Below are 25,359 nucleotides of genomic sequence, written 5' to 3' on the forward strand. Positions count from 1 at the left end.
CTGTTATCAACTTAAGCTTGTTATTTGAACTATGTACAAGCACCTTGCTGAGGTGAAGAGGTGTGTAATGTTTTGAAATGTTAATTTCCTTCCTGTTCTCATGGCTGAAGGAAAGAATGAATGAATATTTAGTACTGCAGGCTAGGACTGTTCTTTGAGGGTGCGAGGTGACAGTTAATGGCTTTGTGGTATTCTAGGACTGTACTGAAGAAAACTCCCACCCAAGCCAGTGTTTAGAAGATGAAGTTAAATGAGAATGGGGAGGTAAATAGAGGGGTAAGTGCCATGTTAGAAAGGAAGAGGAAAAAGCTGGGTGTGGTGGCACACACCTGTAGTCCCAGCTGCTTGGGAGGCTGAGATGGGAGGATTACTTGGGTCCAGGAATTGGAGGCTGCAGTGAGCTGTGATCGCACCATTGCACTCCAGCCTGGAAGACAGAGTGTGACTCCATATCTAAGAAAAGAAAACCAAAAATCCCCCCAAAAATGAAAGAAGGAAGAGGCCTTCTCTGGAGGAAAGAGGGGTGATGGCTTCTTTACACAGCTGAGGCTGGTTACGCTACCAATTCTGGGCCACAGAAAGGGGCAGAACTTATGATCCTAGGTAGGTAGATGCCAGAGTCTCATTTCTGAGCACGTGTCTTTGGGAGGAGCTCGCAGGATACCCTAGGAATGGTCCTTGCCCTGGCTTGGGCCCTTGGAGTGGCACTCTGTGACCTGCCCAGTGACGGAAGGCATTGCCATATCACCCTGTGGCAGAGGAAGCTGTGGCTAAGAGGGTGATCACCATGGTGTCTAAACTCAGTCCCCATTCCTCCTAGTTTTCCTTTTCTTTCTTTTCTTTTTTTGAGATGGAGTCTCTCTCTGTTGCCTAGGCTGGAAAGCAGTGGCACAATCTTGGCTCACTGCAACCTCCGCCTCTCGGGTTCAAGCAATTCCCCTGCCTTAGCCCCCTGACTAGCTGGGACTCCAAGTGCTCGCTGGCATGCCTGGCTAACTTTGGTATTTTTAGTAGAGATGGGGTTTTGCCATGTTGGCCAGGCTGGTCTTGAACTCCTGACCTCAAGTGATCCACCCACCTCGGCCTCCCAAAGTGCTGGGATTATGGCGTAAGCCACTGAGCCCTGCCTCCCCCTAGTTTTTCTGACACCGTGGTAGTCTGGAAATCTCACAGGATTCTATGGAGTGGGAGGAAGGAATGAATGTGCTGCTTTGGGAGCCTCCAGGCCTGCACGAGGATTGAGCAGAGGCTGTTTGACCTCTGGCTGGTCCAAGGGCTGTTCTGGGATGCTGCCCAGAAGACAGGCTGCCCTTTCATTCTGACGTCCAGCTGGCCTTAGGGGTTGGGGGGATTTGTTTGACTCCCTGTGGCCTTATTAGCTGATACCATGTTGTTTCCAAAGACTTGAGAACCTTTGCAACGTTCCTGGGCAGGTCCTTGTCCAGAGACCAATACGGATCCAAGTGTAGGGAGCTGCAGTGGCCGCCAAAGCTCAGAGTTCCCGGGGGTTCAACCTAATGGGATAGAGCCTGCTGGTCTTGGCCGAAAGCTTTACAACAATCCTGCCACTCCCTGAATCTTGCTCTTAAAAAAATTTGAGTTGGGGGGCAGGGATTTAAATGCCATGGGTGCCACTGGGGTGAATGCATTCTTCCTCCAGTTGCTGGCTTCTCCACAGCTCACCAGAAATATCTTTTCCTACTGGGTGCAGTGGGGCACGCCTGTAATCCTAGCTACTGGGGAGGCTGAGGCAGGAGGCTCACCTGATGCCAGGAGTTTGAGACCAGCATGGGCAACATAGCAAAATTTCATCTCTAAAAACAAAAAACAAAAACCTAAAAAAGGGAATGTCTTTATGTCTTTTCTGTTCCATTGAGGGGGTTTTGGCCACCGGGAACCGGAAAGGCTCTCTCCCTCGAAGCCTTTGCAGGATTCCTGATGTGATGTTGATGGGGCAGAAGAGGTGTGGAACATCCCAACGCCACCTGAGGTTGCACTTTCACCGGGTTTGGGGTGCTTTTGCTTCTAATGGCACCTATGACTTGTTTTTGGAGAATCGAATACGTTGGCCCACAGTTGCAGGGTGACCCTTAGTCAATGACTGAGGGCTGCAGGTGGGAGTGTGAAAGCCCAGCTTGCTTGCCTTGGGTTGGGTTGGGGCAATTTGGAGGCATGACTTACATTCCAGGGCTCCCCTGTGGGATCAGGCTGGAACTTCCCTCTGCAGGACTTGCATAAAATCACACTTTGCCTTGGCTTCATGCCCTTCCCAGTCCTGCTTCCCTGCTCCCTCCCTCACTGGTTTCCTGAACCCCCTTTGAAATAAATCACTTGTACATGAAACCTCATCTCCCTGGTTACTTCTGGGGAGCTTGATCCGAGACAGTTTCCTTCAGGCAGCCACTGAGACCCCAGCTATGAGTTCACAGAGCACCTGGAAGCCTTCCCTGCCATGTGGCTTTGCCCTGGCCTGATTTTCTGAACCCCTAGCTGGACCACATGTTCCTGAGGGCAGGGATCTCACTTGACTTGTTCAAAAGCCCATGGGCTCTACCTGCCATAACTATGTCAAAACCAGGCTAATACCCAGGAATTAGGCTGCAGGTTCAACTGCTGTAACCAAAGCCCAAATAACAGAGGTTTAAGTAAAATACAATTTCATGGCTAGGTGCAGTGGTTCACACCTGTAACCCCAGCACTTTGGGAGGCCAAGGTGGGCAGATCACATGGTCAAGAGATCAAGACTATCCTGGCCAACATGGTGAAACCCCGTCTCTGCTAAAAAAAATACAAAAAAATTAGCTTGGCGTGGTGGTGCGCACCTGTAGTTCCAGCTACTCAGGAGGCTGAGGCAGGAGAATCACTTGACCGGGAGGTGGAGGCTGCAGTGAGCCGAGATTGAGCCACTGCACTCCAACCTGGTGACTGAGCAAGACTGTGTCTCAAAACAAAACAAAACAAAACAAAACTTTATTTATCTTTCATATAATAGTCCAGGTGGCTCTCCAGTGATGGAAACCCAAATTCCTTCTTGTTGCCTTTCCATCTTCAACACGTGGTATTTGTCTCTTGGTCTATTATGGCTGCTTCAGCTCATGTCATTACATCTGTGTTCCAGCCAGTGGGAAATAGAGAAAGGGAAGTGGGATATGCCCCTTTCCTTAAAAGGCATAGTCCAGAAGTTGCAAAGATTACTTCTGCTCCTATGTCACTGGCCATAATGAAGTTAACAGGGGCACTTCTAGGTGAAAGAGAGACTGGGAAATGTAGTCTTTAGCTGGGTGGCCACAGACTAGGGTGATAGTTGGAGTTGGATTACTGGAGGAAGTAGATGATGAGCAGTTCCTGTTATACCCTCCTGCTTCAGTGAACATAAGCCGGTTTCCATCCTCCAGATCTCAGAGGATCAACACAACTAAGACTGATTTCTCACTCACAGCCGACCTGGGTTGGCAGAGAGCTCTGCTCCTCGCAGCCACGCAGGGACTCAGGCTGAAGGACGCTCTGTCCTGATGCAGGGGAAGGGGATGGGTGAGAAATGGGACTCTGGTTTCTAAAGACTTCCACCTGGAAGTGACACACATCACCACTTCTGCTCACATTCCATTGGTCAAAGTATATTCCATGGCCATGGCAAACGGGGTTGAGTGGCGGGAGGGATGAGAGCGGAGGGGGATGGTGGTTTGGAAAAGGGAGAGGAACTGTGGTTCTGCTGCTGTGGTTATGAAGAGCAACAATGGCCACACCCTTCACCAATGTGCTCATGCCTCACTCACCTTTGGTTCTCACCCCTCCTGCCCTAAGCCTCTTTTGGCCAACATACGCAGACTTGGATAAGATTATACAGGAGGACATGTACTAGGCTGTCAATCAGCAGGAGAACCAACCAAACAACCAAAGAAGAAAAAGCAAATAAAACATCCCCAAACTATGCTTAACCGTGTTTATAATCGCAATTTGCATTTATGCAAGATTATGTATATGTGCATTTTTAAAAATTTTTTTAGACGGAGTCTTGCTCTGTTGCTGAGGCTGGAGTGCAGTGGCTCGATCTCAGCTCACTGCAACCTCCGCCTCCTGAGTTCAAGCAATTCTCGTGCCTCAGCCTCTGGAGTAGCTGGGATTACAGGTGCCCGCCACCATGCCCAGGTACTTTTTTGTATTTTTAGTTGAGATGCGGGTTTCACTATGTCAGCCAGGCTGGCCTCAAACTCCTGACCTCAGGTAATCCACTCGCCTTGGCCTCCCAAAGTGTTGAGATTACAGGCGTGAGCCTGTAATAGTCTGTGTTTTAATTAATTAATTAATTATTTATTTATTTTTTATGGCAGCCTGAGCAGACTAAGACACACCGTAACTGTGTAGTAGTATCAGGTTTAAGTTTAGGTGCATATTATAGAAAACCTGAAATAACCACAACTTTAAAAAGATAAAACTTATTTTTTCTCCCTTAAATAAATCTGGAGATAGGCTGTTCAGAGTTTGAATAGTTTCCATTTCCAAAGTCACCTCATAGTCCAATATGGCTGCAGGAGTTCCAGCCAGCACATCTGACATCTAGTGAGTAGTTAGAAGAAGGCAGGGGAAGGCAAAAAAGACTCACATCCCAGCTGAATTAGCTCCTTCAAAGCAGCCTTCCAGGAAATCCCCCTCAACACTCCTGCTTATATCAGAGTCACCTAGTCACAACTAACAGCAAAGGCGGTTGGGAAATGCAGTCTTTTAGCTGACTGGGCACATTGCAATCCTGAATGAAATGTACTGTTTTAAAGGAAAAACAGAGAACGGATAATTTTGTAGGCAGCTGCCAGCCCCTACCTCAGAGGCATAATCCATTGTCTGGGTTGTGCAGGCTGAATGGCTCAGCACAGCACGGGAGCCACAAGGAGGAAGTAGAAGTGAGAAACCAGCCAGACAGATCTGACTCCCAACTCTAGAAATAAAAAGAAAAAGTAACTCTTCACTAGTGATCTTCTGAAGACCAAATTAGAGATTCTACATGCCACAGATCAAAACTTCCTTTAAAAACTGCTCTTCCGGCCGGGCACAGTGGCTCACACCTGTAATCCTAGCACTTGGAAGGCTAAGGCGGGCGGATCACGAGGTCAGGAGATCGAGACCATCCTGGCTAACATGGTGAAACCCCGTCTCTACTAAAAATACAAAAAATTAGCCAGGTGTGGTGGCAGGTGCCTGCAGTCCCAGCACTTGGGAGGCTGAGGCAGGAGAATCGCTTCAACCCAGCAGGCGGAGGTTGCAGTGAGCCGAGATCATGCCATTGTACTCCAGCCTGGGTGACAGAGCGAGACTCCGTCTCAAAAAACAAACAAACCCCAAAACAACAACAAAACTGCTCTTCCAACCCAGTTCCCAAATCTCTCGCAATACCTCAGCTTCTCAAATGTCACATTACCTTGAACTCTTAACTTCCTTGTCTTGTCTTCCTTACTGATGTCACTTGTCCATCCATTCAACCAGTATGACAAGGTCCAGGGCTGAGCAGCTGAGCAAACAGGCAAGCAAACAAGCAAAACCAAAGTCCACTTTTTAGAAGGGGGTAGAGAGGCAATGAAATATATACTTCAACGTACTATCATATTTTTTTGTTCCTGATCAGGGTCATTTGAAGGACTGAGGCATCTTGCACTAGCGATACCTTTTTTCCTCTCCAATCTCAACCAAAAACGTGACTTCCTTGAGGCTGGAGAGGGTATCCGTTCATCTGTGTATCCGCAGGTCTTAGCAGTGTGGGTATTCAGTGAACGCATGTGGAATGAACAAAGGAATTAAGTGAATGTGAGAAACAGAGTGAGGTACCTCCTTCTCTAACTGGGGTTGTTTGTGTTTATACGGAGTGAGGTACCGCCTTCTCTAACTGGGGTTGTGTTTATAACTTTTTTTTTTTTTAAATTTATCAGGGCCACTCCAGTTATGAATGAAATTGGGTGTAATTGAGGTACAGAATGTGGGAACATAGGTGTATGCGATAGGAGATCAGGACTGGAGGGGATGGGGCTAGAGCCAAGGGAAGCTGCAAAAGGTCCAAAGTGGAAAATAGCAGGAACCAGATAAAAAGAGCACCCTTCTTCCCAATGCCACGTCCCTCCCATGACCTGAATTTCCGTCAGTTTTCTCTTCCTCCCTCCTTTGTCCGAATTCTCTATCTTTGGTTATTCAGGAGGGCCAGCACCCTCTGCCCCCATAAGATAATGTGGCAATGACTCAGGACACGCAGAGAGAGCACAGGCGGCAGTGTGTCGTTTCCCTCAACATCCTTGGTAGAATCATCGCGTCTGTCTCATTCACAAGTTCTCCTCCTCCTCCTCCTTCTCCTCCTCCTCCTTCTTCTTCCTCTTCCTCTTCTTCCTCTTCTTCTTTTTTTCAGCGTTAGCGGTTTCCAGCATCTGCACAAAATGATGTGTAAAATAGAGTCTCTGCCTGTCCTTAGAGAAGTTACTATCCAGGGGGAATGAAAAGTCAACTACAGAAAAGTGTAGAAAATGCTAAGAAAGGGTTGAAGGGTGGGGTGTTTGAATAACATACAAGGGGGGCACTTACCCAGTCTTAGGGTATAGGGGCTTTCCAGAAGTAGAGTCTAAGACTTAAAGGGCACAAGTGACAGAAAACCCAAAACAACAGTGACAAGAGGTGGTTTATTTCTCTCTCACACAGAGCCTAGAGGCAGCCATCCTGCGGTGTCATGGTCCTTTATGGAATCAGGGCTCAGGTTTCTTCTATTCTGTTGTGCCACTAGTGTGACCTCTATTCCTATGGTCGCCTCATGGTTCAGGATGACTACACTTGTTCCAGCCATCATGTCCATGTTCTGCCTTCCAACATGGTACCAATCAGTGAAGAGATTGCTGGATATAAACTCAAGCTAATCCATCAATAGTGTTTCCTAATTATTTTCCTTCAGAAATGAAACACATGCAGAGTTAAAAATCACATAGCAGCTGGGCGTGGTGGCTCACGCCTGTAATCCCGGCACTTTGGGAGGCCGAGGCAGGTGGATCACCTGAGGTCAGGAGTTCGAGATCAGCCTGGCCAACATGGTGAAACCCTGTCTCTACTAAAAATACAAAGACTAGCTGGGTGTGGTGGCAGGCGCCTGTAATCCCAGCTACTTGGGAGGCTGAGGCAGGAGAATCACTTGAACCTGGGAGGTGGAGGTTGCAGTGAGCAGAGATCGCACCGTTGCACACCAGCCTGGGAAACCAGAGCAAAACTCTGTCTAAAAAAAAAAAAAAAAAAAAAAAAAAAAAAAAAAAAAAAAAAAATCACATAGTACAAAAAGGCTTATGACAAAAAATTAAGGTCACCTGGCCTGGCCCTCCCTACCCCTCAGAAACAATTTCAACCTAGCTTTCAGGCAGGTCTTGTCAATGGGTGTCACTCTGACATTATGACATTATGTACCAAGTGCCATGTTTGCAAAACCAACATGCCCCCCCCAAAGGAGTCACCAGTGTCTCGGAAGGGTCAGCAGCAGCTGAGACTGCCTTCTTCATGGACCCCTTCTGTTATAAGAAGGAGTCTTGACAAATTTAGTTTGACAGAGTTTAATTGAGCAAATAATGATTTGTGAATCAGTCCGCCCCCAGAACCAGAATAGGTTCACAGTAACTCTGAGGTTGCCATGTGGTCAGATAACATTTATGGATAGAAAACAGAAAGTAGGTTGGGCGTGGCGGCTCATGCCTGTAATCCCAATACTTCGGGAGGCCGAGGCTGGAGGATTGCTTGAGCGCAAGAGTTCCAGACCAGCCTGGGCAACATAGCGAATCTCCATTTCTATTAAAAAATAACAATCATCAAAATTTAAAAATAAGAAAAGAAAAAGGAAAGAGATGTCCAGAAAACAGAAGCGAGGTACAGAAAGAGTTGGACCTGTTATGTAAGCACAGAACCAGCCCCATCTGGTTCAACTTTGTGTAATAAAGTGGTGAGTTGTTTTTTCAGTTGCCAGGATCCCAGGTTGCAAGTTATGTAACTTGAACGTGCCCAGAAGAACAAAGCATGCAACCACAGGCGCAATTTAAATGCTCAGATCAAAGAACGGGAACAGAATTAAGAAGTAGATACATGGTATAATCCATGATCTAATCAGATTGAGGCACGGCATCATCCTATGGCAAGATCTAGTCAGATCACTGCTCACTGCAAGATTCAATCAGATCAGGGCTCATTACCCTCTGCCTATAACACCTGCTACAGCCCCTGGCTTGGGGAGACAGATTTGAGCATGTCTTCTTGCCAGTTGGCTTGCAACAAATCTTTCCCTCTACAAAAACCTGATACTTCGGTGTTCGGCTTTCTGAGGGCAAAGGGATCCAGTTTGGTTCCCTAATAATGACAGATTGACGTTTGCCTTATTGGAACAAGGTTTGAACAGTTGGCTGCCTGTGATTGGCTGAAACTCTGTGATTGGTATGAGTAGGTTCCAGTTCACTATGTACGGAGAAACCTTTAGGACAAACTTAAAATATGCCAGGAGAGGGCTCTAGGTTAAGCTTAACACTTCTTCCTTTTTGGTCAACCTCTTGATTTTGAGAGGTTGGAAACTTTAGACATTGACATCAGTTACTATTGTAAATAGACTTATTTGGTCTCAAATCCCGCTGGAAAATAGCAGAGCAGTGGGTTTTGCAGATGGGAAAGGAAACAGAATAGAGAAAGAAAAAAAAACTCCTGATTAGTTAACATCAGGTCACTTCAGGTTCCTTTTTTAAAGGGTTAGAGCAGGGGGGGCTTCCTTGTTATGCTGCAATCTCCTGTTTCGGGGGGGGGGAAGGGAGATGGTGAATATCGGTAATTCTGTAGAATAAATGGGTGGGGAAAAGAGATTAACTAGTAAATGGAAATGAGTGTGTGGTGGCCTTGGGGCTCCTCAGTCTGAGCTCAGCCAATCTGGGGCTCCTTCTAGGTTCTGGGTTTCCATCTGCTTCCTGCTCCTTTTGGGTCCCTCCGAGAAGCCTCCCAAGGTCGAGCTGTGTACTGAGCGAATCCTCGGGGCCACTCGGAAGGCAGCGAACTTCCGCGCCGGCGCACTCGCCCAGAGCAGCGTGGTCTCCGCCCAGTGGGCGGGGCTTCTTCCGGGGGGCGTGCGGCGTGCGCGGGAGGGGTCTCGTGGGCGCTCCCGTGGTTGTGGCACGGGAGACTGCGAGCGTGTGTGTGAGGCACTATGTCGTGGTAACCCAGAGGCGCGCGAGGCGGGGCGCCCAACGGGGTCGCGGGGCGAGCACGCGCGCCACTGGGGCGCCGGACGTTGCAAGGGGGGTCACATCCGGCAGGGGGCGGGCCTGGCGGACCCCGGAAGTGTGGGCGCGGCTGCGGTTTAGCCCGCGGTGGCGGCGGCGGCGGCGGCCCTGGCAGGTGAGCCGGGACTGGGGAGGGTCCCAACTCTGCCGCAGGCGGGCGGGGCAGAGGACGACGGTGGGGGCGGCGCCGGCGGTGGCTCCCGGAGCGCCCCCGCCTGCCCGCCTCATCCTGGCAGAGGCCGGTGATTGGGCACGAGGGGCGCGTGACTCGCGCCGGGGGCCGGCGCCCCTGCCTTTCGCGGTGGGAGGGAACAGGGGAGAGCGCGAGGCGCCGCCCCGGCTCCCCTGCGGGTCGCACCTTCAGTTCCTCTTCACCCCTCACCGCCACCCTCCATTCTCCATCTCCGCAGACCCTCGCCCCGTATGTGAGCATCTTGCGGTGACAATTCTGATGACATTAGAGCCAATTAGCCCATTATATAGATGGGGAAGCTGAGGCCTAAGAGTAAGGTCTGACTTGCCAGAGGGCACGCGGGAAACCAGTGGCAGGGTGAGAGTTGGAGGGACTTGTCTTTGACTTACTGGCTTGTGCCCTTTCTCCGGGGCTTTCAGAGATGGGACTTTCAGCTTTGGCTTTGTTCGGGACTCAGACTTGGACGTCCCAGCATCATTGACCATTTCTTACTCCGGGACCCTCTGGGCGCAAAGGGCAGTGATGTATACATACCCATTATATGCCTGGTTCCTCTCCATTTCCTCCTCAGCCGATGAGATTTCCCACTTTACTGATGGGAGAAGGAGTTAGCTGGAGCTGTTTTGAGAGTTACTGGCAGAGTTGACTCTACAACCTGGGGTTTTAGTCGCTGAGCTGAGGCAGTGCTTTCCTAGCTACACCTTGTCTGGGCTCACTTACCCTGGGAATATCAGTCTTCAGCTCCAGAAACTTCCCAGACTCATTTCCCTTCGCTCAGTTCTCCTGTTGCTGCCTAAGGCCTTTTCCACCCTTTTTATTGGCTCCAGGAATCCCATTTCCTACTAATGCGTCAAGATGCTGCCACCAGACTCTCATTTCTGTGACTCTTGGCCTTAGAGCTGGAGGTGATGGTGACCGAGGAACTGGGGAAGGAAAGACTCTTACGTTGTTGTCCAAAGCTGCAACCCTGCAGAGACCTGAACTCTAGTTCTGGGTGGGATCGGGGACTGTTGCGGTGAACATACTGGACGCTAAAGTGAGTCTTTGTTCTTTGCGGTGGTAGTGCCCAGAAAAGCCTTTTTCCTAGATTATCTTGGAAATGTGGTTTCGTGCCTTTGTAATTTCCATTTTTCATTGTAGACTTTCTGAGCAGTTTCTGCCGCTGTTTTGCAGGTAGCAATAGCTGTGACATGTTGCTTGGCTTCATATGCTGAGCACTGTTCTAGGGCTTTCTGAACATACCCGATTTTGTGAACATGTCCAAACAGGCGATGATCCCATTTTAAAGATGAAGTGAGTTGCAGAGATGTTAGATAACCTGGCTAGCGTCACACAGCCAGTAAGTGACCAAGTTTGGATTTTTTTTTTTTTTTTTGAGACGGAGTCTTGAACTGTTGCCCAGGCTGGAGTGAAGTGGTGTGATCTCCGCTCACTGCAGCCTCCGCCCCCTGGGTTCAAGCGATTCTCCTGCCTCAGCCTCCCCATTAGCTGGGATTATAGGTGCCCGCCACAATGCCTGGCTAATTTTTGTATTTTTTAGTTGAGACGGGGTTTCACCATGTTGGCCAGGCTGATCTCGAACTCCTGACCTCAGGTGATCCACCCTCTTCTGCCTCCCAAAGTGCTGGCATTACAGTTGTGAACCACTGTGTCTGGCCGCAAGTGGGGTTTCCAACCCATCAGTCTCATTTCGAAGTCAATGTGCTTTTAACTGTGTGATACTGCCTCTCAGACACTTGAGTTTCCCAAAGGTGCTGGACCTTAAGAGTAATTTCTGACACTTGTTAAAAATACAGAGCTCCACCTCTAGAGATTCCTGTGCTATTGTCTGGAGGAGGGCCCAGAAATCCATTTTTAACGAACGCACTGGGTGATTCTTACTGTAAGGCAAGTTTGGGAAACACCGCCTGTAAGAACTTTGTAGATTTGCTAGGCCACTGGTAGCTTGGAGGTGAGATTATTCCCGAGGATTCTTGTTTTCTTTTTGTTTATTGCTTTGAAATTTGTTAATTTGCCCTTAAGAGGCCTTTGGGTTAGCTAGCCGTATGAATCATTTCTGGACACTGTTGGCCAGTAATTGTAGGGGTTTTCCAGGCTGACAGAATCAGATCACTGAAGACCTGGTTTAATGGATTTAGCTCTTTTGATCCAGTTGGATCTCTGTTGTGTGGAAATTCTGTTAGAAGTGTCCTTGAAAGATGTGGCGTTTCCACAAGGTTTTGGTCTGTTCCCAGGTGCTTACCGAATGAGAGAGAGGTGTCTAATGGCAGCCCTGTCTGAGGTTTTGCTAGATTTAAAGGCATGTTTACTTAGTAGGTGCTCCTTCCAATTCATATCTCACCTCTTTATCTTCTTTTACTGGTTTATGTGAAAGACTAAGCAAATATCAAACAGGTTTCTCTTGATTTAGCTGAGGCTGACAAGTAGGACCCCTGGGGCTTAGGATGGGCTGGAGAGGAGAGTCTCCCAAGTGAACGTCAAACAGATAGCTCAGGCAGGTAGGCCTACCTTTGAAGACCTGTAAGTATTTGTAGTCCCGCTACTGATTTATCTGGTCCCACCTCAAGCAGGATTACAAAGTCAGCATTATAGGATTACTTTATTCTCCTGTCTGGTAAACACTGATTTCTAATTTATTTTCTTTTAAATAGAGAACATATTTCCCTGTTAAATTTGCTGAGACTTGTTTTATGGCCCAGAATATGGTCTATCTTGGTAAATGTTCTATGAGCCCTTGAGGAGGTTGCATATTCTGCTATTGCCGGGTCAAGTGTTCTATAACTTTCAATTCAGGCAGGTTGGTTTGTAATGTTCAAGTCTTCTGTGTCTTTACTGATTTTTGGTCTTCTGTTCTTTCAGTTGTTGAGAGAGGGACATTGACACTTCTGATTATAATTATGGATTTGTCCATTTCCCCTTGTAGTTTTATCGGTTTGTGTTTCACATGTTTTGAAGCTCCGTTGTAAATTGCACAAACCTCTGTGAGTATTACATTCCGTGTATGAATGGACCTTCTTTATTGTATTAGGCTGTTTTGCATTGCTATAAAGGAATACCTGAAGCAGACGATTTATAAAGAAAAAAGATTCATTTGGCTCACGGTTCTACATGCTGTACAAGAAACATTACATCAGCATCTGCTTCTGGTGAGGACGCAGGAAGCTTTTACTCGTGGCAGAAGGTGGAAGGGGAACAGGTGTGTCACACAGCCACAGAGGGAGCAAGAGAGATGCCAGGCCCTTTTAAGCAACCAGCTCTCATGTGAACTAAGAGAGCAAGAACTCATTACTGCGGGGAGGGCACCAAGCCATTCATGAGGGGTCTGTCCTGTGACCTAAACATGTCTCACTGCTAGGCCCTACCTCCAACATTGGGAATCAAATTTTAACGGATTTGGAGGGGGCAGATATCCAAACTATATCATTTATCATGAAATGACCCTTTTAGCCCCAGGAAATATTCTTTGCTCAGAAATCTACTTTGTCTGATATTAGTATAGCTAATCCAGCTTTAAAAAATTAGTGTTAGGAATTGATTTCTAGAATATGTAAAGAACTTCTGCTACCCAACAACAAAAAACACAACCCGATTCAAAAATGGGTGAAGGACTTGAACAGATATTTCTTCAAAGAAGATACACAAACGGCTTATGGAATGCAAATCAGTACCACAGTGAGCTACCACTTCACCCATTACAATGGCTATTATTTAAAAAAAAACAAAAAACAGTAAATAATAAATGTTGACAAGGATGTAGAGAAATTGAAACCCTTGTGCTTTTTTGATGGGAATGGAAAATGGTATAGCCAGTGGAAAACAGTATGGCAGTTCCTCAAAAAATTAAACATGGAATTGCCATACCATCTAGCAGTTCCACTTCTGGGTATATACCCAAATAAGTGAAAGCAGACACTTGAACAAGTATTTGTATACCCATGTTCGTAGCAGCATTATTTACAATAGCCTAAAAGTTGGGAACCATGCAAGTGTCCTTGGACAGGTGAATGGCTAAGCAAAATGTGGTATATATATTAGATAGAATATTATTCAGTCTTAAAAAGGAAAGAAGATTTGATATATCCTGTGATACGGGTGAACCTTGAAGACGTTATCCTGAGTGAAACCAGCCGGTCACAAGAGAACAAATATTGTTGGATTCCTCTTACATGAGGTTCCTAGAGTGGTCCAATTGTAGAGACAGAGAGTGGAACGGTGGTTGCCAGAAGATGGGAGAAAGGGAGAATGGGAAGTTAGTGTTTAATGTGTACAGAATTTCGGTTTAGGGTGATGAAAATGTTCTGGAGAGGGATAGTGGTGATGGTTATACAACAAAGCAAATGTATTTAATGTGAAAGAACTGTATACTTAAAAATGATTAAAATGGTAAATTTTGTTGCGTATAAAAGGGTTTTTAAAAATAGAAGATTTAAAAATGGTATATCTCTTAAAAAATTTTTTTACTTCTAAACAATTTGTGTCTTTATATTGAAAGTGGGCTTCTTGTAGGCAGCATATTGACGGGTGTTTTTTTTTTTTTTTTTTTTTTTGAGACAGAGTCTCCTTCTGTTGCCCAGGCTGGAGTGTAGTGGTGTGATCTTGACTCACTGCAATCTCCTCCTCCTGGGTTCAAATGATTCTCATGCCTCAGCTTCCTGAGAGCTGGGATTATAGGCGTGTGCCTACCATGCCCAGCTAATTTTTTGGTATTTTTAGTAGAGACGAGATTTCGCTGTGTTGGCCAGGTTAGTCTTGAACTCCTGACCTTAAGTTATCTGCCCACCCCTCCCAAAGTGCTGGGTTTACAGGTGTGAACAACTGCACCTGGCCGGGGGTTGCTTTTTAATCTAGTCTCACAAGCCGTATTTTAATTGGGATGTTAAGACTATTTAGATTTAATATGATTATTGATATGGTGAAGTTGAAATCTGCCTTCTTGCTGTTTGTTTTCAATCTGTCCCATGTGCTTTGTTACCTTTTTCCATTTTTATTACTTGTTTGGGATCGAGTAATTTTTATGATTCCATTTGGTTTCCTTTGTTGGTTTATTCTAACACTTTTTTTAGTGGTTGCTTTAAGGTATATAGTATGCATCTTTAATTTGCCACAGCCTATCTTCATGTGATGTTATACCACTTTAGTGTAAGAATCTTGCAATAGTTTACTTTCATTTCCTTCCTCCTGGACTTTGTACTGTTGTCACCTGTTTTACCTCTACACATGCCCTAAATCCTATAACACATTGTTAATTTTGCTTTACAATAGTCAATTATTTTTAAAGGAGATTACAATGTAAAGTTCTTTTTTTTTTTTTCTGAGACGGAGTCTCGCTCTGTCGCCCAGGCTGGAGTGCAGTGGCCGGATCTCAGCTCACTGCAAGCTCCGCCTCCCGTGTTTACGCCATTCTCCTGCCTCAGCCTCTGGAGTAGCTGGGACTACAGGCGCCCGCCACCTCGCCCAGTATAAAGTTCTTTTATATTTACTCATCTGTTTAACATTTTTGGTGCTCTTTATTCCTCCATGTAGATCCACATTTCTGTCTTGTTTCATGTTCCTTCGGACTTGAGGATGTCCATTTAACATTTCTTGTGGTGCTGGTCTGTTAGTGATGGATTCTTTCAGCTTTTGGGTGTCTAGAGAAGTCTTTATTTTGGCTTTGTTTTTGGAAGGCATTTTCCCTGTATAGAATTCTGGATTAACAATGTATTTTTTTTCAGTGCTTTAAAGATGTTCCAGTGTCTTTTGCTTGCATTGTTTCATATGAGTAATCTGCCATTTTTCTTTCCTTTTTTCTTCTCTTTTTTTAAGAGGCAGAGTCTCACTGTGAAATACAGGCCAGAGTGCAGTGGCATGATCATAGCTCACTGAGGCCTCAAACTTCTGGGCTCAAGTGATCCTCCCACCTCAGGGTCCCTAGTAGCTAAAACTACAGGTGTGTATACCATGCCTGGGTAATTGTTTTTAAATGATTATTCTTTATTTTTGTAGAGATAGGGTCTTGCTATGTTGCTCAGGCTGGTCTTGACTTCCTGGCCTCAAGTGACCCTACGGCATCGGCTTCCCAAAGTGGTAAGATTACAGTCATGAGCCACCACACCTGGCCTGTTTATTTTTGTTTTTTTGCTCTTCTGTTTTTAATGTATCTTTTTCTCCTTCTAACTGCTTTTCTTTCTTTCTTCCGTTTTTGTTTTTTTTTTTTTGTTTTTTTTTTGAGACAGAGTCTCACTTTGTGATCCAGGCCAGAGTGCAGTGGCATGATCATAGCTCACTGCAGCCTCAGATTTCTGGGCTCAAGGGATCCTCCCACTTCAGCCTCACAAGTATTTGGGACCACAGATGTGTGCCCCCATGCCGGGCTAATTTTTAATTTTTTGTAGAGACAGGGTCTCACTGTGTTGCCCAGGGTGGTCAAAAACTCCTGAGCTCAAGCAGTCCTCCCTCCTTGGCCTCCCAAAGTGCTGAGATTGCAGGCATGAGCCACTGTGCCTGGCTCTAACTGCTTTTCTGAGTTTAAACAATGTAATGATGATGTGCTTTTTTGTAGTGTAGTTTTCTTCATGTTTTTTTGTGCTTGGGTTCATTGAGTTTTTTGGATTTGTGGGTTTATAGCTTTCATCAGATTTGGAAATTTTTCAGTCAGTAATTCTGCAAATATTTTTTTTCATTCCCTTTTCTCTTTCCTCTCTTTCGGGGAATCCAGTTACATGTATATAAGGGTGCTAGAAGTTGTTCCATAGCTCTCTGATCATTTATTTATTTTTCCCGCTAGTCTCTTTTTTTTTCTCTCTGTGGTTTGTGCTGGATAGTTTCTGTTGCTATGTCTTCAGATTGACTGGTCTCTTCTGCATTGTCTAATCTGCTGATACTCCCTTTCAGTGTACTTTTTATCACAGACATTGTAGTTTTCATCTGTAGAAGTTTGATTTGGGTCTTTTAAATATCTTTCCTGTCTCTAACATGCTTAATCTTTCCTTTTGCTTCTTGAACATATGGAATATAGTTTTAGTAACTTTTAATGGCCTTGCCTGCTAATTCCATTATCTGTGTATTTTTTGGGTCTGTTTCTGTTGTTTCCCTCATTATGGGTCTTATTTTCTTGTTTCTTTGTATGTCTGGTAATTTTTTATTGTATATCACATGTTGTGAATTTTACTTTGTGAGGTGCTGGATATTTTTGTATTTCTATAAATGTTCCTGGCATTGTTTTGGAACACTGTTTAGTTACTTGGGAACAGTTTGATTCTTTAAAGGCTGCTCTCAAGGCTTGTTAGTTGGGGTCAGAACAGCCTTAGGCCTAGGCCTGATTTTTCCTCACTACTGAGGCAATACTGTCCTTAGTACTTTACCAATGTCCTGTGAATGATGAGGTTTTTCCACTGTGGCTGGTGGGCACACAAGACTATTTCTGTTTCAATTTGAGGTCCAAGGATTGTTGCCTTGGACTGGTACAGATCGGTACCGGCTGAGAACCAGAGGGGGACCCTCTGTAGGTTTCTGGGGTTCTCTGTGTGGCCCATTCCTCTCTGGTACTCTGCCCTGTGAACTCTGGCTACCCTGGCCTTGGAATTCCTCTCCTCCACTCCCTGTGCCTTGGGCCTGGAGTCCCTCTAGGAGTAACTTGGAGCAGCTGTAGTATTCAGCTTTTTGTTTCCCACTATCAGGGGTCACTCTTCCGTGCTGTCTGATGTCCAGCATTTGCAAACTATCGTTCTATGTGTTTTGTTTGGCTTTGTCTGGCTTTTTAGTTTTTTGAGGCAGGAGAGTAAATCTCGTGCCTCTCCCTCCATGTTAGCCAAAAAAGAAGTCCCTGTCCAGTCAGCATTCCTTGGATGCCTGGTGTATTCGTCTGTTTTTTCACACTGCTGTAATAAAAAGAACTGCCCAAGACTGGGTAACTAATGAGGGAAAGAGGTTTAATTGACTCACACTTCCACGTGTTTGGGAGGCCTCAGGAAAGTTACAGTCATGGCGGAAGGTGAAGTGGGCTCATCTCACATGGCGGCAGGTGAGAGAGTGTGTGGGAGAAACTGTCAAACACTGATAAAACCATCATAGCTCATGAGACCTCATTCACTATCACGAGAACAGCATGGGGGAAACTGCTCCCATGATCCATCCAATCACCTCCCACTAGGTCCCTCCCTCCACGGGTGGGGATTATGGGGATTACAATTCACGATGAGATTTGGGCGGGGACACTGAGCCAAACCATATCACCTTGTATGTGCCCAGTGTTGACCTAGGCACTGGGATGCAGAAACAAACACGACATGGGCTGTGCCCTTGGGGAGCTCACACTCCTGCTGGAGGAACATGCTGATTTCTAAATAAGAAATGCTATGTGCTGTGTACAGAGCACCATGAAAGGCAGGATGAACTCTTTGGGAGGAAGGAGCAAGGAAAGCTTTAGAGAGTTGCTGCCTTTTGAGGGATGGAGCAGGCATTTTCTAGATGGGGAAAGTGTAGGAAAGAGTATTCTGGGCAGAGCAGAGAGGAAGAGCAAAGGCAGGGCAGCTTGTGCTGTGAACTCCTTCCCGGGCAGGATCCCTGTCTTACTGATCTTTAGAGATGAATATATGTCAAGTGACTGGAAGTGTGGTTTTTGTTCTGGGACTAGTAGGTAGAACAGAAAGAGTTGGGATGGAGTGAGCAACCCATGGAGAAATAGAGACTCGGGGTCAGCTGATACAGGGCGTTGTATACCAACCCAAGGAGCACAAGATTTGGAACATAATACCAAATGCTGGGGAGCCATGCGAGGGCCATGGGAGCTCTGACTGTGTTCTCCCAAGGTTGCTGGGGGGTGTCAAAGAGGGCTGGAGAGGGCTGAGGTGGGCTCAGGGCAGACTTTCTGTACAAGGATGAAAATGAGTCCAGAGCTGTGTGTGGTCACAGATACAGCTTTGCCACCCTTTGTTTGATAATGGCCTTCATGGATTCCTGCCTGAGTCAAGAATTGATTTGAGAAGGCCTGGCTTGGTTTCTCTTTTTCTGTGGCTATACCTGTCTGCCTGTGGATGATTCCACTGGACCCGGAAGTTCTGGGTCTGGCTTATCACTGGCAGGGGTAGGGTCTGCAGCTGCGCCACCTTATATCCACCTAGGATGGCCACACCTCCGCGATCTCATCATGTTGTGCTTTGAACAGACACACCTTGCATGGCCGGTGCACACTCCTGGATGTTCGTCCTGAGTGTGTCTTTGCCTTGACCTTCCTCTTGATCCCTCCTTAAGGGACAGTTGAATCCTTTTGCTCAGCTTGCTCTGCGCAGATTAGAAGTGGGGGCGGATGGACAGCTGCAGATTGAAATCCTTTCTGAGTCATCTGAACGATAGGGACAAAGGAGATATAAGTGGAAGTTGGGGTGAAGTCAGTGTGTTTTTCTTTTCAAGTCAGTCATGGGCCAAAGAAGGAAGAGGCCTTGCCAAGTGGCTGGGCTTTACTGTCAGGAAGTTTCAAACACCAGCTGCCTATTAAATCACCTGTTTCTTGGCCATCATTTTGATTGACGCTGAACGCTGTTGATCTGATCACATCCAGCCATTGGAGTTATGTTCCTCTGTTGACTGATGCCATCTCTGGAGAAATCTTAAATTCTCTGTCCTCAGAATCCACGCGGGAAGTGCTTGAGTTGCAGAGGTAAGAATGGGCTGAGTTTCTGTGCCCTGCCACGGTGATAGAAATCACGAGCGGCTGTTTATTGATCCTTGCCTGAGAGCCAGACTTTAGACTTTCTAGCCGTGAAACTCAATTCGTTCTAACAAAAGCTCCATCTTATAGAAGACACTGAGGCACAGAGATTTTACATTACCCACCCAGGCTCTCCCCAGCCAGTAAGTGCGAGTGCAGGGCTGCCTGCCTTACAGATTCAGAGTCTTTAATCCCTGGGTCTCCCCTGCAGAGCTGAGGTTCGAAGGAGGCACTGCTCCTGTGCTGCCGGGGCTCCTGGGCCTGTATGCCTGTTCAGACTTCAGTCTGAGGGCTGGGGAAGGAGAGTAGTTACCACTTTAGTATTTGTTAGGACAGCATCATGCTGGGTTCTGAACAAAATAGAACAGGTTCTACTCTTGAGGGGTCTAGTTGAAGATACCCTTACCAACGACCATTGATGAAGTTGGTCCCCAGAGCCAGGCCTGGTGTTCTGTGGATGTGGACTTGATCGAGGCAGCCAAGCACACAGTGAGGTGCATGGGCTGTGACGCTGGACGGTCCCCGTTGCAGTTCAGGCTCTGTGTTTCCTCCTTGGGAAACTGTGGGCAGGCACAGAACTTCAGTTTTCTCCTATTTAAAATGAGGAAAGCCTGAGGATGGACAGTGGCGTAGGTGCGGTGAGGGTTACCTGAGTTGCTGCATATAGAACACCTGGGCCAGCCACCGGCCTGTGAGCAGCCTCTAAACCTCAGACACAGGGCCTGTCACAGTTCCTGACACTGATGGGACAGTGAGGCTCCAGAGGGCAACTGGGCAGGAGGCGGTAAGGCCTGGTTTGATGACTCCCCACACTGCACTGCTGGCAAGACATCACAGCTGAAAGGGAGTGGAGGAGGGGACCAGGGGAGGGGCTGGTGAGGGTTGGGAGCAGCAGGGATAAGGGGTTAGGACGGTGGTCTCAGGGGCCAACTCTAGGTCAAGGGGGAAACTGGACTGTGAGAACAGGGCTCTCCCCGACCCGTTTGCCCAGAACATATGTGTTGTGAAGTGTTCTGTGCAGTATGGCTTAGATTAAATGTTCTGTTTGGGGTAAAAAAAAAAAAAAAAAAAACTCCTTTGGAAAAGGTTGAAAGTGACAGGATTAGGCCAAACTGGGCAAATGGGCAGAGGAGGGAGGCGTCCTGTCCAGACTGGTTAGGCTGCTCGACCCGTCTCCCTCCACTGCCACCCTTTGACAGGTGGTAGGTGAGGGGAGGAGGGGGCAAGATGGCCAGCCGTAGGGAAGCAGTGTGATAGAACACACATCCGGGGAGCCTGCTGGGATGCTTGTGAGAAAGAGACCCTGGAGACGGGAGGACTAGTTTGCAGCCTGCACAGGGCAGGGATGGGTGTGTGTGGGAGCCTTTGGAACACTGACTAGCTAAAACGTGGTGATTGGACCTCACGGGTGGAGGGACCCACATGTCTGAGCTGCCCTGGAAGTCAGGGCCAGGAGCTGAAGCCACTGATAGGAAAGGAGACTGGGAGGTTAGTCTGGTTAGGGGAGAAAAAACGTTGTTGAGTGAGGGGAGTGGAGATCCAGGAATGCTGGAATGCAGGTGTGTGCGGAGGTTCAGCAGGTTTGGGAGGAGTCCCTTTAGGGGCGGACTGGGTCAGCAAAGCCAAGCCAGTGGCGTTCGGGGCAGGGTGTGAGTGCTGGGCTCTGCAGCCTGCCCGGTGCTGTTAGAGCCTCCCAGCCAGCTGAGCGGCTTAGTTTCCTGAAGTCTTCTGCCACTCTGGGTGCCTCCCAGCATTTGGCACAGTGAGTGGGCTCATTACTCTTGAGTCTTCTCACTTGACGGCCCTGCCTCTGGGCAAAGGGGGGTCAGATGGAGTTTTTCAGTGGATTGAGAAACATTCAGTTGTTATGTAAATATTTATGTAAAGATGACAGTTTCCTTCATAAAGCAATTTCCTTGTGAGAGATTGTGCATTCCCCCATGTATGCTTATATTTGAGGCCTCTTGTCTAGATTGGTTTGGAGCTTCTTTCAGAAAACCACACCCTTTGCCTCCGTCTGGGATCAGCTCTTTCGGAGTCCTCTGGTTCCAGACCTAGCTGGGTGCCTGGCACAGCTGACAGGCAGCGTTTCCTAGCAGTAAGTGGTGAGGGTGTGGGAATGAGTGCTGCCTGGCGCCGGACCTGCTGCTTGGGGGTCTTGTTTAGTCCTCATTTAATCCTTACAATCCCACGATGTTGGTAGTATTAGCCCCATTTTACAAATGAGAAACAGAATGAGAAAGGCTGAATAATGTGCCCATGGTGATATAGTGAAAGGTCAGGATAGGATTGAAATCCAGGAGTTTTCGTCTCTAAGGCCACTTCACGCAGTCTTTTTTTTGTTTGTTTGTTTTTTTAAGACAGAGTCTCACTCTGTCGCCCAGGCTGGAGTGCAGTGGCGAAATCTTGGCTCACTGCAGGCTCCGCCTCCCGGGTTCACTCCATTCTCCTGCCTCAGCCTCCGGAGTAGCTGGGACTCCAGGCGCCCGCCACCATGCCCAGCTAGTTTTTTGTATTTTTAGTAGAGACGGGGTTTCACCGTGTTAGCCAGGATGGTCTTGATCTCCTGACCTCGTGGTCCGCCCGCCTTGGCCTCCCAAAGTGCTGAGATTACAGGCTTGAGCCACCGCGTCCGGCCCCTCTTCACGTCGTCTTAACTGTTTATACCTGGTGGGTGGGAGGAATCGCTAACCCCACCCCAGCCCCAACCCTAGCAGTTCCTTAGAAAGGATGAAAAACAGGTGGGGGCAATGGCACAGGCCTGGACTCCCAGCTGCTTGGGAGGTGAGATGGATTGCTTGAGCCCAAGAGTTTGAGGCTGTGAAGGGAGCTCATGTTGCGCCCCTGCACTCCAGCCTGGGCAACTGAGTGACAGAGTGAGGCCTTCATCTCTTAAAAAAAAAAAACTAAAAACGCAAAAAAAAAGAAAACTAAAAACGCCTCCCTCTCCATGGTTTACACTGTAATTTTTCCAGTTGTGGGAAGGTCAGTTCAGTGCTGCTTTGGGACCAGTGAGAACTTGATGATTTTATTTTATTTTTTTTTTAACTTCCTGTGGGAAGTCAGGAAACAAAACAGCCTGGCACTTGGATACACAGCTGGAATCATTCTGGGAAAAGAAAACCAGATCAGGCCCACAAATATTTCCTCATTCAGTAGCACAATTAGGAAGGTTTCTAAGGCAACAGCAGGTGTTTCTGACATACGGGGTAAGGTGGGGCCAGTTCCTTTTTAACACGTGCAGATTGGACTTTGCAGGTTGCCCTGGTAATAGCTTTTTCTGGTATCATAGGTGGATGCGGGGAATTGTAAGAAACCAGAGGATATCACAGCTGTCCTTGCAGTGTGATTTTGGGCTTGAGGTCACTGACAAGTAAGTGTTGTCTGGTAAGGCGAGGGGAGTGGTGGGAGCTGTGCTTCAGCTCCTGGGTGCTGGAGCCAGTGGAGGCTGGAACCCACCTGCCCAATCTCAGCAGCCGTTTCACTTGACACAAGATTGCAGCCCAGGGGTTGCAGGAGTAACCCCAGGAGGTGCAATAATTTATATTTGTTCAGTGCTCAGGAGTTTCCAAAGCTCTTTTTGGGCTGTTTGCTTCTCTGAGCCACACAGCAACCCCTAAGGTGGAATTATCACCATGGTGCCCCATTAAGGAAACCCAGATTAAAGGACTTGATTAAGGCCACACAGTTAGAGAGCTGTGGAGCCAAAGCATAAACTCAAGGCATCTGTTTTCAAATTCCTTGCTGCACTGGACAGAATTCTGTGCAGACACAGAATTTGGGGGGAGGCTTGGCATGAACCACTTAGGGGCAAGGGGTGAGGGCAGCGCAGGTTGTCTCTGGGAGTGACATCCTACACTCTGATCTCAGTGCCCTGTCTAGAAAATGCTGCATTTTGCAGTTCAGCTTTTTTTTTTTTTTTTTGAAGGTTATGCTTGGAAAGGATCTCTGATCAGTGGAAACGATTTGTTTTTGAGCTGATTAGCTCATGGAGCAAAACCATCAGTGCATGACTTTTTTTTTCCGATAAGAACAGATCTGGAAGGCTGCCCCAAGTTTGAATCCCCCCCCCCCCCGAGTTCCCCTTCCACCCATGTCTGCTAGGAAGTTCTGTGGCCTCCCCTGCTGGGGACATGGCCCTGCCTTTGGCATAGATCCACCGGCCCTGCGCTATCTTTTACCAGATCGTGTACCCTGTGCTCAAGACCTGTGGGATCGATTTAGTCAAGATAAAAAGTAATGGAAAGAAGTTGAGACCAGAGATCAAAGCAACAGGTGCCAGATGGCCGGTCTGGCTGCACCCAGAAATGCTGCTTCCTTGGTTCTGATAGCAAAACTTCAGCGCGTTCAGCCTGTGTCCCCACCCCAACCTCCTTTCAGTGCATTGTGGCAAACGGTGGGGCTCCAGGACTCCTGTGGGATGTCTTTGTCACCTCTCCCCTCTGCCCCACTCCCTTTTCTGTGATCTGTACCCTTGCACTTGTCTCTCATAGAGGATGTGGCGTCAATTCAGGTCACACACAGCAGCCAGTGGGTTTTGATGGCCCACTCAGAGTTTCTCACAGCTTTGAGCTGAAATTTAAAAATGGGAAGATGCACCTAGATGTAGATTTCTGGTTTCCCTTTGGAGAGCTGAAGGGTCTGGGAAAGCTGGCAAGGTTGCAGGAGGGGCCTGGAATCAGCAGGGCAGCTTTCTAGCCAGACACACTCCCTGCCTGGCGCTTGGCCTCCTATTGCCGGCCTGGCCCTTGCAGGCCACTAGGTTTGGGACCTTTGGTGGGGGTGAAAACTGCAGAGAGACAACTTTAAAAAGCAAAAGGAAAAAACAAAAGCAAGTGTTCTTCCTTCTCAGGCGCTGTTAGTGAAGAACCAGGGGCACTATTCCTCTTCTCTGTGCAAGGAACACAGACTGGCTCACGCATAGCTTTCTCACCTTGTTCCCTCCCAGACAGATCACTTTCGAGTTGATGATATCGCTCCAGAAAAGGTGTTTTCTGCTGTACCTGTGAACCTGTGCAGCCGCCTGCCCCGCAGCCCTCCCTCCTTCTCCCCTCCCAGCCAGTTGGATCTGCAGTGGCTCCACCTGGGCTGGCACACGCAGACCCCTAGTGGCCAAGCTTTCCAGGCCCACAGAGCGGCTTCTCTCTCCTCCTCAGTCCATTGGTCTCTGCCTCTGTTATGCCACTCTCACCTATATTCATGATAAATTATTGTGAGTATTTTTGGCTTTTTAAAATGAAACTGAGTTACTTGAGAGTTAGGATCAGCTCTTACCTGTGAATGCCGTGTCTGGGCTCATAGTAAGAACCCCACAAATATTTGCTCACATCCTGCTTCCCCTATTTATCCTTCCTCCCTTGATGCGGGTCCCCGGTCCCCTTGCCAGACTCAGCCTCCGTGTAGGGGGGACTCCTGGCCTGTTAGAGGCCTCACATCGTGGCAGGCACTGTTTTCACGTGAATCTCCCCTGCGGAGCTGGCCAGAGCTTGGGCACTCTTCTCATGAGCTGTGGCCGTGATGTTCAGCCACTTGGTCTTGCCAGTGTGTGACGCTGCCTCCCTCTGTAACGTGCATTATCATGTCACTACAAATCTGAAGCCTAAATCCCAGCATGAAGACTCCTGTCTTGTGCACCTGGGTGTCCCCTGTCCTGCTGTGTCCACACAGAGCCAAGTCTTAGGAAGTGCCCTAGGGGTCCTGGGCGGGGACTCACTCTGTAGAAACAGCACTGCCTGTGTTCTCCTGCCTCTGCTGTGACTGGGTGACAAGGCCCTTCCTCCCCCGGGGTCTTTGCTTTTCCTCTGTCAGATGGGGTTGCATCCACCTGAGTTCCCCCGGAGTGGTGGGGAAAGGGGAAAATAAGATAGTAGATGCCAAACTCGTCAGACCCGGGTAACCTAGTTAAAATGAAAACTTCATTAAAAATTAAGAATCGACCAGGCCCGGTGGCTCACACCTGTAATCCCAGCACTTTGGGAGGCTGAGGCAGGTGGATCACTTGAGGTCGGGAGTTCGAGACCAGCCTGATCAACATGGAGAAACCCTGTCTCTACTAAAAATACAAAATTAGCCGGGCGTGGTGGCACATGCCTGTAATCCCAGCTACTAGGGAAGCTGAGGTTAGAGAATCACTTGAACCCGGGAAGCGGAGGTTGCGGTGAGCCAAGATTACACCATTGCACTCCAGCCTGGGCAACAAGAGTGAAATTCCGTCTCAA

At 47.7% G+C, this 25,359-nt stretch overlaps 1 protein-coding gene across 9 annotated transcripts in view; it reads left to right on the forward strand.

The window, feature by feature from the left end:
* The first annotated feature begins 9,087 nt into the window (after positions 1-9,087).
* The window catches only part of VPS37C (VPS37C subunit of ESCRT-I), a 29,932-nt gene continuing 13,660 nt past the window's right edge, over positions 9,088-25,359 (forward strand). Inside the window, exons 1-3 of one of the 9 annotated variants that reach the window (XM_023215470.1) lie at positions 9,562-9,685; positions 18,992-19,090; positions 22,434-22,514. The gene's annotated coding sequence lies outside the window, so the exon portion shown is untranslated. The other 8 variants (XM_023215472.1, XM_023215469.1, XM_023215474.3 and 5 more) reach the window with 8 other exon arrangements.

This window comes from Piliocolobus tephrosceles, chromosome 13 (genome assembly GCF_002776525.5).
Source record: "Piliocolobus tephrosceles isolate RC106 chromosome 13, ASM277652v3, whole genome shotgun sequence".
NCBI classification, from domain to species: Eukaryota; Metazoa; Chordata; class Mammalia; order Primates; family Cercopithecidae; genus Piliocolobus; species Piliocolobus tephrosceles.